The following is a 19,533-nucleotide window of genomic DNA, read 5'->3' as shown; positions in this document are numbered from 1 at the left end:
TGTAGGAACGCCATTAATTAGAATAACCAGAGGTTCCTCTTCCACTTTTTCTACACCAATGGTGTCAATATTTTTCTTTAAATCTAAAGGCAAATAAACAACTCTTCCCTTTAATCCTCTCTGTAAATCTGAAGGAGGCAATTTCCCTGTCTTAGGCTCCATGCGAACAATAGCCTGAAAAGGATGCACAATTTGAATCAGAATAGACTCATACGTATTTAAATCCATCAATTCAGGCGGAATACTTACTAACTCAAGATTATTATGTACAGCTCTAGCAGGCATTCTGTTTTCATTTAATTTATTATAACAATATTTACAAATACGTAGATCAGAACCCAAATCAAAACAATTCTCAACCAACAATTAAGTTGCAAAATCCTTCCACTCATTATTATTTTCCTTTTCACTTTTTACATATAAATCAACTAACCAAGTTTTATTCTTACAAGGAGTTCGTTGACAACACACACAAGAAAAATTTGGCCTTTCACTTGAAATGACCTTAAACTTTGTAATTTCATTATCAAAATTTTCAGTACTTACAATCTGTACATTCTCTTCCACATTAATTTCTATTACTGTATCAGTTTCAGCAGTGTCCTCTTTTTCACCAAAGTAACAAAACTCTATTTCTTCACAAATTTTCTTCACATCTAATTCAGATCCATGCAAAAGAGCATTGTTTAACTGTTTTAGCTTAAGTGCTGGTCTTTTTGCATAATACAACATTCTCACTATTTTCCTCACTTTAGTTTGGTGCACTGCTAACATCCTAAAATGGTGAAAAGTACTCTGATATACTTTTCTAGGAAGACAAGCCAGTGAATGACCATGCAAACCTATTTTTTCCCTCACTCTGCAAGGATCTAAGTCTTGCAACATCTTCATCTTTTGTTTAAGACTTTTCCTACTATATGTACGTAAGAAATTGCAAAGCAAATTAATAGAATCCTGTTGCACACTACAAATACTACTACAATTCCAAGTAGACACCGGAGCCTTAGGACGTCTCCCTAAAACTTCATCAGCTAACACCTCATCTGCATTTCTAGGCACAATTTTTTCTTTTTCAACCGGACAACCGTCCTTCACCTCATATGCTCGACCACTGGTGTCAACTGCATAAACCAAAACATTATCTTGAAATTAACTCACTTCATTAAAAAATGGCTCACAACTTGAACTATGCTTCCATTCTCCCAAAAAGAATCACAAAAATTATTCCGATTAATTACTCTTTTCCACTTACATTTCGATTTCAAATCATTGATTGCCTTGTCTAGTGTACGAATTCTATTGGTTACTCAAATATACAGCTTTCTCTTGACTTCAAAAGTCTGATCAACAAACTTTTCTATTCTTTTCTTTTTCTTGCAAAAAAGCTGTTTTCCTTTTATAGTTCTTAAGATTTTTTAATAAATTCAAAAGTACTCTGTTACGAAACATTCGTCTACGAATGTCAATAAACTGATTTTTCCTACGATTACCATACACACATCATCTCCTCGTACCGTTATACCATTTTTTGGGGAGCTCTGCTTTTTCTTTTTTTTGCATTTGTTTTTTTTTGTAGGAAAACTTTCTTTCCATTTTGTGCATTTTGTCAATTTCCTTAAAAAATCATTTGTTTGCTTACCAGGAGCATTTTTTTCTCTGAAGATTGTCTTTTGGATGGTTCTTCTAACTGAGTCCTCTTGGTCAATAAAGCTTGCTTATAAAGTTTTCTTTTCCGGTCCTTGGAAGGCATATTCTATTATGGCTTTGTAGATATTTACAATCTGTTGAAAAGAAAAATGTGACATGTTATAGACCACTACTAAAATAGCACATAGCAATTACATTAACTAAACGATATAAACACTAGTTCACAACTTAAGTAAGTATGTAGCGCCAGGAAGTGTCTCTCGCCACACCATCTCTATGTTTGTGTGTGTGTGTCATCTCACTCTCTGCTTGCACCATCTCTCTATTTGTGTACCTGTATCATCTCCCTCTCTGCCTGCACCATCTTTCTGTTTGTGTGTGTCATCTCACTCTATGCCTGCTCCATCTCCCTGTTTGTGTGTGTTTGTGTGTCATATAAAAATCGATTTCCATAATGCATCATTTTTTTTAGCAGCATTACAAAAAAACATGATTCACAAGGAAACAATAATGAAGCCCTATATACTTCTTTTTTTAAAAAATTTTTTTGAAAACCTTTATTTATAAACAGGGTGCACACAGCTATTCAGCCGAACATCCCGGAGGCACGGCAGCAGGATTAGAGACCAGAACTGTTTCAGTACACACAAATCTTTGCACAGGATGAATGAGGTTAATTTAAAAATTTTAAAACAGGATATTTACCGTTAGAAGGAATGAATTTCAATGTAATAACAAAAAAGAGCAGAAAACGAGAAAGAAAGGAGGGATCAGTCACAGAATCTAGTCATAGAAAACAATCGGTCGCGTGAGCAAGCAATCCAACATATCTATCGGCATCTTTGAGGCGGGCAATCAGTATCCGCATGCAATCAAACACTAAGCACATCCGGCTATTGCCCGTACATGGAGAGGCATAACGAGGAACACTTATAAGCGAAACCCACGGTCCAACGTCGAGAATTCAAAATCAGGTAATTTACTGTACCGTTCCCAGAACCCAGAAAAAAGGAAAAGGAACAGACAACCCAGTTAAACTAATGAAGGAAAAGGAGGCCATAGAAACAAGAAACGGAAAAACAATAATACCCCATCCCCCCCACCCTGCACCCCTGCAGATGGCTACGGCCTACCCCCCTAGTAGCGTGCCTATCGCCCAGCTTCCAAAAACCCGAAATATAGCAAGAAAAGGGAAATATATAAAGATAGAAAAAGGAAAAAATAAGAAAAGGAAAAAAGACGGAGGAGGAGAAAAATCACATTTGCCCTCGGTCCCCTTACCCCCCCTGCGACGCACGGCCCCAGTCCTAAGTCTAGCGATTATATAAGCAAGTTATTGAAAATAAAACCCAGGGAAGGCGTCCGACACCACCCCACCACCCGTAAGCAACAAAATGGCGGATCCCCCGAACTTCACGCACCCCTAAAGTCGAGATCTACAGCAGTCTCACCCTTGACCCCTTCGAATGTTCACAGTGAGTTCAGCCAACTGCACCAGCACGTATCCCGGAAAAATCAAAGTCCAAGCCAGACTGTGAACCTGCATAAGGAGTCTGATCAAGCACCTCAGTCCGTCACGATCCACAGCCGCCATGACACTTGCCGTCTTCCAGCCCAAATACGACCATGTCGATCTCAAACTCAGGGCAAAGTCAAAACAATCAAGTAATGTTCGCAGCATCCGCCGGGTCGCATTAGCAGTAGGCTCAGGAGAAGAGAAGACCACAAACACGTCCGTGGACGGGTGCGCCGATAATGGCGGGCGTCTCTCCGGGACAACAGGTCCACTAGCACATTGTGTTCCAGGCGATAATTGCGAGGCTGCGACATGAAGGGAGTCTCGATTCGTAGGTACCGGGAATAGCGTAGACAAAACAGCCAGCTTAGGGGCACCAGGCAGGTCAGGGTCCTTGCACGATCGGGCAGTTTCGGTGACATCCGTGATCGTCGTCTGGAGGGTAGAGGCCATGAAGGATCGTAGCTCCCTAATGGCGGCCATCACGGTCCTCAAAGACGGCTCTTTATTACCCCACACCGCCTCCACACGGTCAGTTCCAGACAGTTGAATTCGGAGCACGCGATTCTCCCGGGGACCGAAGTGCAGGTCGGGCAGGCGGGGATTGGAGGCGCACTTCCGAGCAGTGACGGGGCCTCTCGGGCGGCGGCACCAACCCGGCGAGGGGGCCAGCCGCCGTGAAGGGGACCCCCGACCTCTCAGCTACCTTCAGGATACATACACCTCCGTAGTGTGTACAGGACCGCAGGCACCTCACCAATATAGGGTTGGGAAACACTCCAGGTTAATCGTCCGGACCGCATCTGGGGCACCCAGCCGCCGCTGTTGCACTGTAACCCGGCTGGGTCATTAATCGAGGTCCCGGCTTGCAGGCGACTCTAGGCCAAGATCTTTCACACGGCACAACTCCGCCAATCAGGGTGGGAAAGTACTCGGGACCACACCTCCAGTGACAGCAAAGATTACCCCGCACGAGGGTGAGGCGCGGAAGCAGGATATATTTCAGGATCTTCAAGCGACAGGCGGAGGTCGACGGAGCCGAGAGCTTATGCGGCCATCTTCGTTCGTCGCTAGGCTCCTCCCCCCTATATACTTCTTAATGGTCCTAAGAGTGTATACTACACTCTATCTATATTAAATAAATGATTACTCACCTGAAAAAAAGCTTTGGAAGAGTTAGAACAGTCTCAGTGACACACACCAGATTTTCTTCAGCAGAATCTCTGAAATACAACACAGCATATTAGAATGCATGCTTTTCATTTTTCAAAGAAGTAATTCTAATAGTTGAGAAAAGATCATTAAAAGGAACATTTCACAGAAAAAGGTGGTATACAGAGAAGTCAAACCCCCTTGCTGAGTTCTTTATAGGAAGAGAACCCTTTAACATAGTTGCAGGCAGTGATTGCATGTAGAGGAATTAGGAATGGCACACAGAAAAGAATATAAAATGGATTTCACTAATGGCATCAATTGAGCAACAATATAAAAAAAGAGACACATATTTACATATGTTTAGCGCAACTTTTAACATGGGCATTGATTGCTTGTACCCATGTTAAAAGTTGCACAAGGGGCTTGTAAATATGCCCCTTTTTTATATTGTATCTCAGTTGATGCCATTACTGAAATCCATTTCATATTCTTTTCTGTGTGCTATTCCTATCACTCTCCATGCATTGACTGGCTGTACCCAGGTTAATGGTTGCGCAAGGGGCTTGTAAATATGCCCCTCTTTTTCTTATATTCTATCTCAATTGATGCCATTAGTGAAATCCTTTAGGCATCTCTCACACCATTTCACATTCTTGTCTGTGTGCCATTCCTATCCCTCTGCATGCATTTACTGCTTGCACCCATGTTAAAGATTACGTTAGGGGCTTGTAAATATGCCGCTCTTTTTTCTATTCTTTCTCAATTGATGCCATTAGTGAAATCCTTTATGCATCTCCCACACCATTTGATATTGTTTTCTGTCTGCTTTTCCTATCCTTCTGCATGCATTCACTGCCTGCACCCATGTTAAAGGTTGTGCAAAGGGCTTGTAAATATGTCCCTCTTTTTTTATATTGTTTCTCAATTGATGCCATTAGTGAAATCATTTATGCATCTCCCACACCATTTCTTATTGTTTTCTGTGTCCCATTTGTATCTCTGTGCATGCATTTACTGCCTCTACCTATGTTAAAGGTTGCACAAGGGGCTTGCAAATATGTCAATTTTTTTATTTTGTTTCTCAATTGGTGTCATTAGTGAAATCCTCTTCTTATTTACAATCCCCTTTGCATCACCTTTAACAAAAAGAGGAGCATATTTACTAGCCCCTTGCGCCACCTTTAACAAAAATAGGAGCATATATACAAGCCCCTTGCGTCACTTTTAACAAAAAGAGGAGCATATTTACAAGCCCCTTGCGCCACCTGTAACAAAAATAGGAGCAAATTTACAAGCCCCTTGCGTCACCTTTAACAAAAATAGGAACATATTTACAAAACCCCTTGCGTCACCGTTAACAAAAAGAGGAGCATATTTACAAGCCCCTTGCATCACCTTTAACAAAAGCAGGAGCATATTTACAAGCCCCATGGGCCACCTTTACCAAAAATAGGAGCATATTTACAAGACCCATGCGCCACCTTTAACAACAAGAGGAGCATATTTACAAGCCCCTTGCGTCCCCTTTAACAATGTGAGGAGCATATTTCCAAGCCCCTTGCATCACCTTTAACAAAAATAGGAGCATATTTACAAGCCCCTTGCATCACCTTTAACAAAAACAGGAGCATATTTACAAGCCCCTTGTGTCACTTTTAACAAAAAGGAGCATATTTACAAGCCCCTTGCATCACCTTTAACAAAAATAGGAGCATATTTACAAGACCCATGCGCCACCTTTAACAAAAAGATGAGCATATTTACAAGCCCCTTGCGTCACCTTTAACAAAAATAGGAGCATATTCACAAGCCCCTTGCGTCACCTTTAACAAAAACAGGAGCCGTTTTACAAGCCCCTTGAGTCACCTTTAACAAAAGGAGGAGCATATTTACAAGCCCCTTGCGCCACCTTTAACAAAAAGAGGAGCATATTTAAAAACCTCTTGCGTCACCTATAACAAAAACAGGAGCATATTTACAAGCCCCAGGCGCTACCTTTAACAAAAATAAGAGCATATTTACAAGACCCATGCACCACCTTTAACAAAAATAGGAGCATATTTACAAGCCCCTTGCGTCACCTTTAACTAAAACAGGAGCATATTTACAAGCCCCATGGGCCACCTTTAACAGAAATAGGAGCATATTTACAAGACCCATGCGCCACCTTTAACAACAAGAGGAGCATATTTACAAGCCCCTTGCATCCCCTTTAACAATAAGAGGAGCATATTTCCAAGTCCCTTGCATCACCTTTAACAAAAATAGAAGCATATTTACAAGCCCCTTGCATCACCTTTAACAAAAACAGGAGCATATTTACAAGCCCCTTGCGTCACCTTTAACAAAAAGGAGCATATTTACAAGCCCCTTGCGTCACCTTTAACAAAAATAGGAGCATATTTACAAGACCCATGCGCCACCTTTAACAAAAAGAGGAGCATATTTACAAGCCCCTTGCGTCACCTTTAACAAAAATAGGAGCATATTCACAAGCCCCTTGCGTCACCTTTAACAAAAATAGGAGCATATTCACAAGCCCCTTGCGTCACCTTTAACAAAAACAGGAGCCATTTTACAAGCCCCTTGCATCACCTTTAACAAAAAAAGGAGCACATTTACAAACCCCTTGCGCCACCTTTATCAAAAAGAGGAGCATATTTACAAGCCCTTGTGTCACCTTTAACAAAAATAGGAGCATATTTACAAGCCCCATGCGTCACCTTAAACAAAAAGAGGAGCATATTTACAAGCCCCCTGCGTCACCTTTAACAAAAGGAGGAGCATATTTACAAGCCCCTTGCATCACCTTTAACAAAAACAGGAGCATATTTACAAGCCCCAGGCACTACCTTTAACAAAAATAAGAGCATATTTACAAGACCCATGCGCCACCTTTAACAAAAATAGGAGCATATTTACAAGCCCCTTGCGTCACCTTTAACAAAAGAGGAGCATATTTACAAGCCCCTTGCGTTACCTTTAACAAAAAGGAGGAGCATATTTACAAGACCCATGCGCCACCTTTAACAAAAAGATGAGCATATTTACAAGACCCTTGCGTCACCTTTAACAAAAATAGGAGCATATTCACAAGCCCCTTGCGTCACCTTTAACAAAAACAGGAGCCGTTTTACAAGCCCCTTGCGTCACCTTTAACAAAAAAAGGAGCATATTTACAAACCCCTTGCACCACCTTTATCAAAAAGAGGAGCATATTTACAAGCCCTTGTGTCACCTTTAACAAAAATAGGAGCATATTTACAAGCCCCATGCGTCACCTTAAACAAAAAGAGGAGCATATTTACAAGCCCCCTGCGTCACCTTTAACAAAAGGAGGAGCATATTTACAAGCCCCTTGCGCCACCTTTAACAAAAAGAGGAGCATATTTAAAAACCCCTTGCGTCACCTATAACAAAAACAGGAGCATATTTACAAGCCCCAGGCGCTACCTTTAACAAAAATAAGAGCATATTTACAAGACCCATGCACCACCTTTAACAAAAATAGGAGCATATTTACAAGCCCCTTGTGTCACCTTTAACTAAAACAGGAGCATATTTACAAGCCCCATGGGCCACCTTTAACAGAAATAGGAGCATATTTACAAGACCCATGCGCCACCTTTAACAACAAGAGGAGCATATTTACAAGCCCCTTGCGTCCCCTTTAACAATAAGAGGAGCATATTTCCAAGTCCCTTGCATCACCTTTAACAAAAATAGGAGCATATTTACAAGCCCCTTGCATCACCTTTAACAAAAACAGGAGCATATTTACAAGCCCCTTGCGTCACCTTTAACAAAAAGGAGCATATTTACAAGCCCCTTGCGTCACCTTTAACAAAAATAGGAGCATATTTACAAGACCTATGCGCCACCTTTAACAAAAAGAGGAGCATATTTACAAGCCCCTTGCGTCACCTTTAACAAAAATAGGAGCATATTCACAAGCCCCTTGCGTCACCTTTAACAAAAACAGGAGCCGTTTTACAAGCCCCTTGCATCACCTTTAACAAAAAAAGGAGCACATTTACAAACTCCTTGCGCCACCTTTATCAAAAAGAGGAGCATATTTACAAGCCCTTGTGTCACCTTTAACAAAAATAGGAGCATATTTACAAGCCCCATGCGTCACCTTAAACAAAAAGAGGAGCATATTTACAAGCCCCCTGCGTCACCTTTAACAAAAGGAGGAGCATATTTACAAGCCCCTTGCTCCAACTTTAACAAAAAGAGGAGCATATTTACAAACCCCTTGCATCACCTTTAACAAAAACAGGAGCATATTTACAAGCCCCAGGCACTACCTTTAACAAAAATAAGAGCATATTTACAAGACCCATGAGCCCCCTTTAACAAAAATAGGAGCATATTTATAAGCCCCTTGCGTCACCTTTAACAAAAGAGGAGCATATTTACAAGCCCCTTGCGTTACCTTTAACAAAAAGGAGGAGCATATTTACAAACCCCTTGCGCCACCTTTAACAAAAACAGGAGCATATTTACAAGCCCCTTGCATTACCTTTAACAAAAAAGGAGCATATTTACAAGCTCCATGCGTCACCTTTAACAAAAATAGGAGAATATTTACAAGCCCCTTGCGTCACCTTTAACAAAAAGAGGAGTATATTTACAAGGCCCTTGCGCCACCTTACGTCTCCTTTAACAAAAACAGGGGCATATTTACAAGCCCTTTGCATCACCTTTAACAAAAAAAGGAGCATATTTACAAGCCCCTTGTGTCACTTTTAACAAAAAGACGATATACCAGCATTTGAGCAAAGCATAAGAAACAATCTAGAAAAAGAGAGACATATTTACTAGCCCAATGAAAGCATTAGCACTATCTCTATACGAGCATTGAATCCAAGCATGAGAAACACTTTAAAAAGAAGTCTATCCTATAAGCTAAGAGATGCAAACTGTGAGAAAACACAGGTAACATTATGGAAAAAGGTGAAAGTATAAATCCCTAATTCACACAGACACTCAGTGTGATCCTTGTCAAAAAACTTTAAGCCAGACATATTGCCCCAAAACATTTAGCATGTTAAATTGTTTTAGACACAGAGCACAGCCCTTTTAAATGTGCACTACATTACAATGCAGAAACCTGACTCATTTTCAAAATACAACAATAATGAAGCCCAATATGCTTGTTATGCTTCCCAATACTGCAAACAGCACTCTCTCTATATTAAATGAACCATTACTCACCTTTAAAATCGCTTTTAAAAATTTAGAACAGTGTCAAACACACAGCAGATTTTCTTAAGCAGAATCTCTGAAATGCAGCTCAGACACTGGAACCAGAAATGGCACAGTTTCCCATTAATTCTTCACACATATCTGTGGTCATAACCAATCAAATATCTTCCAACACTATTTCAAAAGTAAACTAACATTTTAATTGGTTCTACATTTGCACACTTTCAGACTCACATAATATTCACCGATCCCCCTAGTGCTCATTTAGCCTGTTACCATGGTAACTCCCACCTAACTAAGGACACAGGTAAAAAGTTAATCATACAATGTTGCAAATGAACCCCAGCAAGGGTGTTTGAGCTCTCAATATACCAGCTAATCATATGCATTGTTTCTTTCAAAGACCTCTTCTCTACCATTTGAATGGATTCTTTCAAAAATCAAAACTATGCACCCTAATATGCTGTGTTGCATTTTCAGAAAGCACCAATCATTTATTAAGATTCAAGTGCAGTAAATGTATCCAGCAAGCTTTCCAACTGCCATTTCATTTACAGCCCTCATCTGAGTACAACCAGACCTGCCTTGAAGATGCCTTCAGTATGGATTGTGGGACACAGCTTTATTTTCTGGTCTAAAAGGTATGCAGCAAACAGAGGAATTCACAACCTTGATTTACCAAATGTGGATATTTTGTGGATTGGCCAGAGAGGATTGAGATGTCACCAATTGATACCATTGGTGAAATCCTTTATGCATCTCCCACAGCCTGACCTCATAATTGTGCACTGTGGTGGAAATGATTTAGGCACATTGACTGGGGTAGGTCTGGAAATGCTTTTAAAGGACATCTTTGGACAATTTATGTCACTTTTTCCTCAAAATGCCTTTGTCTATTCCAATATATGCCAAAGACAAAAATGGAATTGGTCCAACCAATTTTGTCCGCAGAAAATATCTGTTACTGCTTACATGAGAGACTATGGAATGGGTAGTATATACCACAACAACTTGCGTTACAACATGCAAGGCATCTATAGGAGAGATGGTGTACATTTCACTGATGATGGCAACAGAGTCTTTCTCTGTAACATCAGACTCTGCATTGGTACTTACTTGTAGGTACAAAAAAAATCACAATGAACACAACGGCTCTTTTTAGAGCCAAATAACATCTAAACACTCAAATATGTTTTTAACCTTTATTTTTTTAATTAATTTTTAAAAAGGTCCGCGCACAGAGCACTTTCCGAGCACTCCCCGTACGCGGACCTTCCGAAATATTTCATATTTATTTTGAAAAATAAACATTATTTTTGACCTTTGGAGTCCTTTAGAGGCCCCCTGAGAAGGCCTAGGGGGTCATGGACACTCAACCCTGCCCCCTTTCCACGTTTTCATCTTTTATTGTTAACTTTCTTTTAAAACCACAAAATGGCGGTGGTAGGGTTCGCTCTTTGAGCACTCACAGGGCACTCTCCGAGCACTTCTCGTGCACGAACCTAGAGAAATAAAAACAAACAACATTATTTTCGACCTTTGGAGTCCTTTAGAGGCCCCCTGAGAAGGCCTAGGGGGTCATGGACACTCAACCCTGCCCCCTTTCCACATTTTCATCTTTTACTGCTAACTTTCTTTTAAAACCACAAAATGGCAGCGGTAGGGTGCACTCTCCGAGCACTCACAGGGCACTCTCCGAGCACTTCCCGTGCGCGAACCTATAGAATTTTTTTTAAATAAATATTATTTTTGACCTTTGGAGTCCTTCCGGGAACCCCTTTCTATGTTTTCATCTTTTATTGTTCACTTTCTTTTGAAACCACAAAATGGCGGCGATATTGCACTCTATACTACAAGTCTTACATCATACCACAATCACTTGCGCTGGGATGCCTTTTTGGTAACCCGTCGCTATATAAAACTCAGAATAATACTTGGCAACTACCTCATAAATTACAAACAAACAATTCTTACTTTCTACATATAAATTAATCTTCAGAATTTTCAAAATTTAAAAGAACTTCCAACATTAACTGATCTGGTATTTCTTCTTCATTCACATCTTCTGGATTCTCCTCATTAAAAGTCTGCAAAGAAATTTCCTGGCACTCTATGGTGTCCAAACATTCTACAAATTCATCATCCACAGACTGATCAAAGAATTCCATTATGTCTTCGCCTCCAACATCAACTTGATTATTACTGATACTGTCAATTTCTGGTTCATTCATAATCTCAATATAGGGTGCAGAAAATTCATAAAAAATTACAACGGCCTCCTCATTGTGGTGACCCATTTTATATTTAAATTTTCTTGCTGTAACTTGGAAAGAAAAATAAATCACTTTCATTTATCGTTTTTAGAAATACTTAATATTAAACTAGCTTTATCAAGTCTTTAGTAATAAGGATAGTGCACTGCTGTTAGGGTAGTATAAAAAGACCAGGCAGAATTGGTATTTTAAAAATTACAGCAATGCAGTTACATTTACACGGTTCCCATACTATCATTCAATCTCCATGTCTTTACATTTGAAAAAGGCTTAAGGATATGAGTAAACTTACTATATAACACAAAAATGTTGCACTTTATACTACTAATCTCACTTCATACAACAATTATTTGACCACTACCTCATAAATTAAATTTAATTTCTCAAATAAATTTTATTTACTAAATATAAATTTATTGTTGGGAATTTTCAAAATTTAAATCGTCGTCTAACATTGCATCATCAGCAATATCAACATTGAAAATCTCCCAAAAAGAATCCTCAAACTCAATGAACTCCGAAGCTTCCATTAAATCTGAATCCAAGGATTCATCATAGAAATCCTCCATGCCATCTCCTCCATCATAAAGTTCTCCTTCAAAATTACTCTCATCAACAGGAACATCGATGACTGAGAGAAAAACAACAATATAAAGAGAAAAGAAAAAGGAGTAAGTGAAACAAAAGAAGTTTTAGAAAAAGATAAAAAGGAAAAAGAACAGTTGTGGACAGAAAGGGACACAGTGAGAGAGAGAGAAAGACGGAGAGAGTAGCAAAACATTTTTCCTATTAACTTAAACTAAACAACATAGATCTTACTAATTAACAACTCACCTTCTAGAAAACTATTGAATAGTAAATACTGTGTCAATCTCACACCAGAAATGTAACTCAAAAAAATCCCTCAGAAGTGTACCTCAGACACTACAATTACCAAATGGCTGTGTTTCCCTCTCATTTCTCATACATATTCAGCTACCCAGCCAATCAAATTTCATCACACACAAAATCAAAACCAAAGTAACATTTTAATTGGTTCAACATTTCAACACTTTCAAACTCACATAATCTTCAACCTACACCCACTACTCTCTATCTATTACCATACTAACTCTCCACAAAACACCTATCTAAACCCAAAGGTGAAAAAGTCACCTCTCAATATTACACTTAACCAACATCTAAACACTCAAACGTGTTATTTAAATGTATTTTTTTGTCTTTTTAGACCACCGTCCGCGCACGGTGCGCGAACCCCGCGGTTTTAAATTATTTTTTTTTCGATCTTCGGGGTCCTTTAGAGACACCATGACAAAACCTAGGGGGGTCAGGAATCTCTACCATGCCCCCTTTTCAAGTACTAGCCTTCTATTTACAGCTACCTTCTGCCACAAAAACAAGATGGCGGACAGCACTTCCTCATCTCGACTGACTGGAATGTTGACAGACGTCCAAAAGCCAATCAGAATTCTGCTCACGCACGCTAGGGTCCGCGCACAGTGCAAGGACCGTGCAAGGACCGTGCATGAACCGTGCGCGGATGGTGTCCCGCCCATAGATATATAATTTGGGAAAATTAAATTTTCTCAACAACTACTGGAGCGATTTTCACCAAATATAAAAAAGGCACTACTGCACACCAGTCCCTACCATTTTGCCAAGTTTGGTGTAATTCCATTCAGCCGTTCGGGCTGTAGCCGTGTCTAAAGGTCCTATGGAAAATTGCATTGGGCTACATTTCACATTCAATTTTTGCAAAAACTACTGGAGGGATTTTCACCAAACATAGCAAAGGCACATCTCCATACCAGTCCCTTCCGTTTTGCCAAGTTTGGTGTAATTCCATTCAGCCGTTCGGGCTATAGCCTTGTCTAAAATTTCCTATGGAAATTAACATAGGAAAAACACAATTTTTTCTCGGCCCCCGCTTGACGAATCCCCCCGAAACTTTCAGGGAAGGAGCGGAGCGGAGCGAGGCAATTTTAAGGAAAATTACCTACAGATTCCTCAATCGGCGCCAAAGTTATTCCCAATAGAATGTTGGGGATTTCCTATGGTAACTAGGTCCTAACTATATATACCTACTGGCTATTGCCAGTAGGCAATATATATATATATATATATTACCTACTGGCGTGTCGCCAGTAGGTATATATAGTTAGGATTATTTGTCTATGGAACTTTTGAAAATTCTATGTCTAATAACTTTGGCGTTTGTGGATGGAATCTGCTGAAATTTTCAGGAAAATGGCACATTTTGTTTCTGAGCAGCCCCTGAAAATTCGGGGGGGTTTCATCAAGGGGGGGCTGAGAAAAAAGGGGGGTCCCAAAACACGTTTTTCCCATTCATTTTTCCATAGGGCCTTTGGCCTCACTTTTAGCTCGAACGGCTGAATGGATTTGCACGAAACTTGGCAAAATTGTAGGGACTGTTAGCCCGATGTGCCTTTGCTAGGTCTCAATATATGTGCTTCAGTGGTTTTTGAGAAATTAACGTTCAAAACAAGATATATATCTGTAACAGCGCTCCGGGCTGCGCTCCGGTCCGCTTACTTTTCGCGAAACGGAACTTTGCGCGCAGAAAGCTGATTGGCTCTCCGGTGTCTGTCAACATTCTAAACAGTCCGGAGCGGCCGCCATCTTATCTCTCGGTAGGATCGAGAGAGAAGAAGAGGTGAAAAACGAAGGTGGAATTTAATGAAAGGGGGCAAGGTATACCCCTCTTGACCCCCTAGGAATGATGTTGGGGTTATTAAAGGGTCCCGTGGGGAAAATAAAAAAAAATTATTTTTCACGGTAGAAGCGCTTCCGGGCCGCAAACTGGGCCGCAAACTGGTAGCGAAACGGGAATTCGCCATTTTGTGTTTCGTTTTAATTAAATTACTAGGTATAAGGGGGTGCGGGAGACGTATCCTGACCCCTTATGTTTTCTGAGGTTGGCTGAGGAGGCTCATATATGTTGATACATGTCTTCCAGCGGCTGTGCGTGAGCTTTTTTTTTTTTGTTGCTGCGTGACGTCTGTTAACGTTCGATTCGATGGAAATCAGGAAGTGTTGACCACCATTTTGTCACTGCGAGTAAATATTTTGTTATAAATGAATCCTTATTGATAAACATTGTCTGCGCCATCTTGCCTTTTTGTCCAATGCCACAATTTTGTCGTGCACGGCAGCCATTTTAGATGCCTTGACCAGACCCACTCTCTGCACGCCGTCGATTCTCAGCACGGCTCCCCACCCTCGCAAGCATCTCCCCCACGCACTGGTCACCCCCGCTCTCTCTCTCATGCATGGGCCATATACTTCCCCCCATCTGCGCTGCTCTTCCCTGAGAATCACACCCTGTGCCCGCCCGACACCTCCCTTTCACCCTATTCACTACCGCACCCTCTGACACTCCTCTTCCTCTGTGTCCGATTGTCCAGGCCGGACCCAGGCTATCACCTAGCCCTGCGGATGTAGTTTATGGCCCCAGCTGTAGAGAATCCAGACATACCAATCCTCCCGATTCAGGCGTGAGACTACTGATTTCAGTGCTAGTCTTCCGCCTCCCGATTCCTGCAAGCAAAAACCCGGGGGCATATTACCAACAACTAGCGATAATTTTTGTCTCTAACTTGTTTAGAGACAAAAATTATCGCCGCACATCGGCGAATTTTATCGCAGATAAACCTTGCTATTAGCAAGGTTTATCGCAAATGCAATAACAAACGGCCGCAATGCATGAATATCGCTGAAAAGTCAGCGATATTCATGCATTATCCAGCAAATGCTCTTAGCCATGTTATCCACCTTCCATTGGATAACATGGCTAAAAACTGCTCAGGGCAGGTGTTAGCTTTTGGAGATATTCGCGCTTAGCGCGAATATCTCCAAAAGTTGGTAATAGGAGATAGCGATGTTAGGGACTGTTTCCAGTCGCTAACATCTTGGCACGCCCACTTTGCATGTCATTAGTGATAAATATCACTGATATGCAAAGCGGGGCCCAAGATGGTCGCTATCTCCTTTTAGCTGTCACTAACTGGTGTTAGCGACAGCTTGGTAATAGGGAGATAATTTTATCTCCTTTTTTTTGGCGTTTAAAGCCAAAAAAGCGGAAATAAACCCCCTTGATAATATGCCCCACGATTCCTCGGGGGTTTCAGCTGACAGGGCTTGGTATTGTGTTACGTGCTAATTCTTCCAGGAAACGTCAGAGGGTCGATGCAGGGGTTCTAGAAGGGGTGATAAACCATTTAAGCCTCATGAACAAGCGCATGGTCTTTTAAAGATTTGTGAAGTACTCGGGGCGGCGGTGTGTGTGTGCCCTCTTTCAGGAGCGGGCGGGGGGGCACTGCCAGCAACTTGCCAGGCCAGGCAGTGTTCAACACGTGCATCACCCTTTCTCTGCCTGCTATTGCGCTCCATGCTTCGGAAAGGTAAGAAAAAGAACGTGCATTTGAGTTTGAAATGTCCGATCCTGTAGCAGTACACTTGCAAAGCCCACACATGACAATAACCCGATTCAAGGCCCCATTCACCCGATTTTTAAAAAAAATATAGTACTCCAAGAAAGTAGGATTATAAAACTTTATTAACTTTTAAATATAACGAACGCAACAAAAACTGTAAATATATTTAAACATTTTTTGATAAAAAAAAACAACAATGGTCAGAAGCTGTCTTTTGTGCGAATAGTCCCAAGGCAGCACAACGTGCTGAGTTGTGGAAGGCACCCAGGTGAAGAACCATCCCTTCTTTAAACCCCATGGTGACCAGCTATAGTTTCAATGAGTGCTATGTCCCAGGTTTTACATAAAGTAGTGTTTATCTAGAGTGGTGCTGTGTAGGACACTCTGAATGGAAATTAACTAGAACTATAACGATAACAACAACAACAACAATAATATAACTTTTATGCCCAAATTACGCAAACATTTAGCTAATCTGCTAAAGGGGGGAGTCGCCATTTCTTTTGATAATTTATTCACCCATCCGTAGCCTCTCTAATCTCCATTACAATGTGTTTCTTGCTGAAATTAACCAGAACTATAACCATAACAACAACAACAACAATAATATAACTTTAATGTCCAAATTACGCAAAGATTTAGCTAATCTGCTAAAGGGGGGAGTCGCCATTTCTTTTGATAATTTATTCATCCATCCGTAGCCTCTCTAATGTCCATTACAATATGTTTCTTGCTGTCGCTAGCTGATGAAAAAACTAAAGTGATAACTTCCTCATCCTTATTTTGTCTTTCTTTGTTCCTTAAGATGTTATCTGTGTCAACCTCTTCCGAGAATGCTGATGCGTTAGGGATTTCCTTGTGTTTCTTAATAGCATTGGTGTCTGCACACTTCTTTGTCAATTCTGTGAACATGATAACTGCTTCATAAACAGACGATATCTTTGTTAAGTCATTAGTGTTAAGTGTGTCTGAAACTACAGTGCCCTTCTGTTTTTCTTTCTTCAGGCTCTACAGAGTTTTGTGTGTTGTTCTTTTGAGCGACAATTATTCCAGAGGTTTCAGGTTCACTTGTTTTGTCCTGCAGTGAGTTAACAGCTTTAGAGACTTCATGTTTATTTGCTATGTCCTGCTGTGCGTCAACTGCTTCAGAGACGTCAGCCTCATTTGTTATGTTTGACTAGATCTTGGACCTGCCCGGCCGCGCCCAAAATGGCGCCAGTGTAAATGGGACTCGTAACTGCTTGTTGTGTACTGGTTGCCCAACCTTGATATCACGAGATACGTATGCAGTTTTGAAGCACATGGCGGAGGCTCGTCTGCTGTAGTGGGGCGCCCCTTTATCGTTTCAGTTGCCATTCCGCCCGCTTTTGCTACACTGTGCCTTTTCCGCCATTCAGCTGTTTACCGCCTGCTCTTACGGCTACAGCGTCTCCCTCACCATGTAGTTGAGTTGCTCCCACTCTTGCGGTGCAGCGATAGGCGGCTGCCACAGGACTCTTAAAATGGCGGCCGGCTCTTCGGATTTGGGCCTGGTCCAGTAAAATGGCCCTGGGACACCTTGGAACTCGGACGCTTGTCTGCCAGGGCTTGGGTCCCATTCTCGAAAGCGTCCCCTCAGCCTTGAAGATTCTACAAAAGTCTTGGGGGCCCTCGACTCCCGCAGGCTTCCGGTGGGGAGCGGCTGCCATGATTGCTTGCGGAATGGCCACGACGGAGCTACGAGATGGTGGTGCTCTCATGGTGACGCCAGCTTCAGTCTGAAACATCCAGAAACAAGGTGGGGCTTTAGGGGGGGCGGAGCTAGCCGGCGTTCATGGTGGACGCTTAAGTGCGGAGCTCCGCGCTAGCGCCGCTGAATATTCGCTAATTATCCTCACAGAGCGGCGATACTTGTGGTATCTCGGCGGGGGCTGCCTCCCCTACCCCCCCGCGGACCTCCGACGTGGCTTTGGGAGAGTTGCGTCTGTGGGTTCCCTCGGAATCGCCACTGACCGGAGAGTTGCGGACCAGGCCGGAATCCCCGCGCTGTCCTGAGACGCGGGGCCGGGCTGCGTCACCCGACGTGCGGCCCCTGGGTGAAGACGTCCCGCTACGGAGAGTGCACTGAGGCCGGCGGTAGCCGCGACCCCTTCGGCGCCCCAGGACCACACGGCGGTCTCCCGCTACAGCGATTGCACACCCTGAAGGACTTGGGGGACCTGAGCGAGGACCGGCGGCAGGGCGGACCCGCCGGAAGGACACACGTGGCGCCGGTGGAACCCTGCATAGTCGCGGGCGCCATTACCTCCTGCCGGAGAGGCCTGACTGGCAGCCTGACCGCTTGGAGGGAGCCCTGAGGGACGGCGGGCGGATCCGTGGAAGTGTACCCCCTACACGAGCCTTGCACCCTTAATCTGGCTGGGGGTGTCCTGGCACCGAAGTATCCTGTGGGGGAGTGAAAGCGACGAGCGTCTGCCTCGGCCAGTGGCAGTGCTGGGCAGGCAGGCCTGCACACGACAGGAACCTGGACCGTCCCCTTGGGGGACCGTCAGCACTATACGGCCTGAGGACACTGGCCTCCCTACCAGCTGCAGTGATGGGCAAGGGCGACAGGACCCAAACTAAACTATCGTTTGACCAGAGGAGGCAGAAGGTGCCGGACCCCCCGGCGGACCAGTCCCCGGGAGCAACTGCAGACCCGAGCTCCGCACTATGCGCAGAGATTAAAGGTATGCTCAACACGATGGAAAAGGGCCTACAGGCCATTGGCACCAAGATTGACGCCCTGGCATATCGGATGGATCGAATGACGGAGAGGGTGGATAAGCATGCCGAGAGGCTGGACATGGCGGAGCGCAGGCTAACGGAGGCGGAGGAGGCGCAAACAACTTGGGACGCTGACCGCAAGCAGTTGGAAGGCTGCTCCAGGTGATACAGGAAAAATCCGAAGACTTAGAGGCCCGCTCCAGGCGATCCAACATCCGCGTCACGGGTGTGGCGGAGTCGACCCAAACGGGGAAAATGGAACTATTTGTTGAGAAACTACTTAAAACTTTGTTGGGGGACGATACCTTCTCCCCCATGTTTATAGTGGAACGTGCTCACCGCACCCTGGGACCAAGGCCTCCACCGGGTGCAAACCCCAGGCCGATAATTGCAAAACTCCTCAACTACAGGGACAGGGATGCTGCCCTCCGTGCTGCTAGAGAGAAGGGAGATTTGCAGTACGAGGGGATGAACATTTCGTTATATCCTGACTTCACCTCCAAGGTGCAAGAGGAGAGACGACGATTCGTCC

This window comes from Lissotriton vulgaris, chromosome 11 (assembly GCF_964263255.1).
Source record: "Lissotriton vulgaris chromosome 11, aLisVul1.2, whole genome shotgun sequence".
Classification (NCBI taxonomy): domain Eukaryota; kingdom Metazoa; phylum Chordata; class Amphibia; order Caudata; family Salamandridae; genus Lissotriton; species Lissotriton vulgaris.
Note: the sequence above shows the minus strand (reverse complement) of the source record.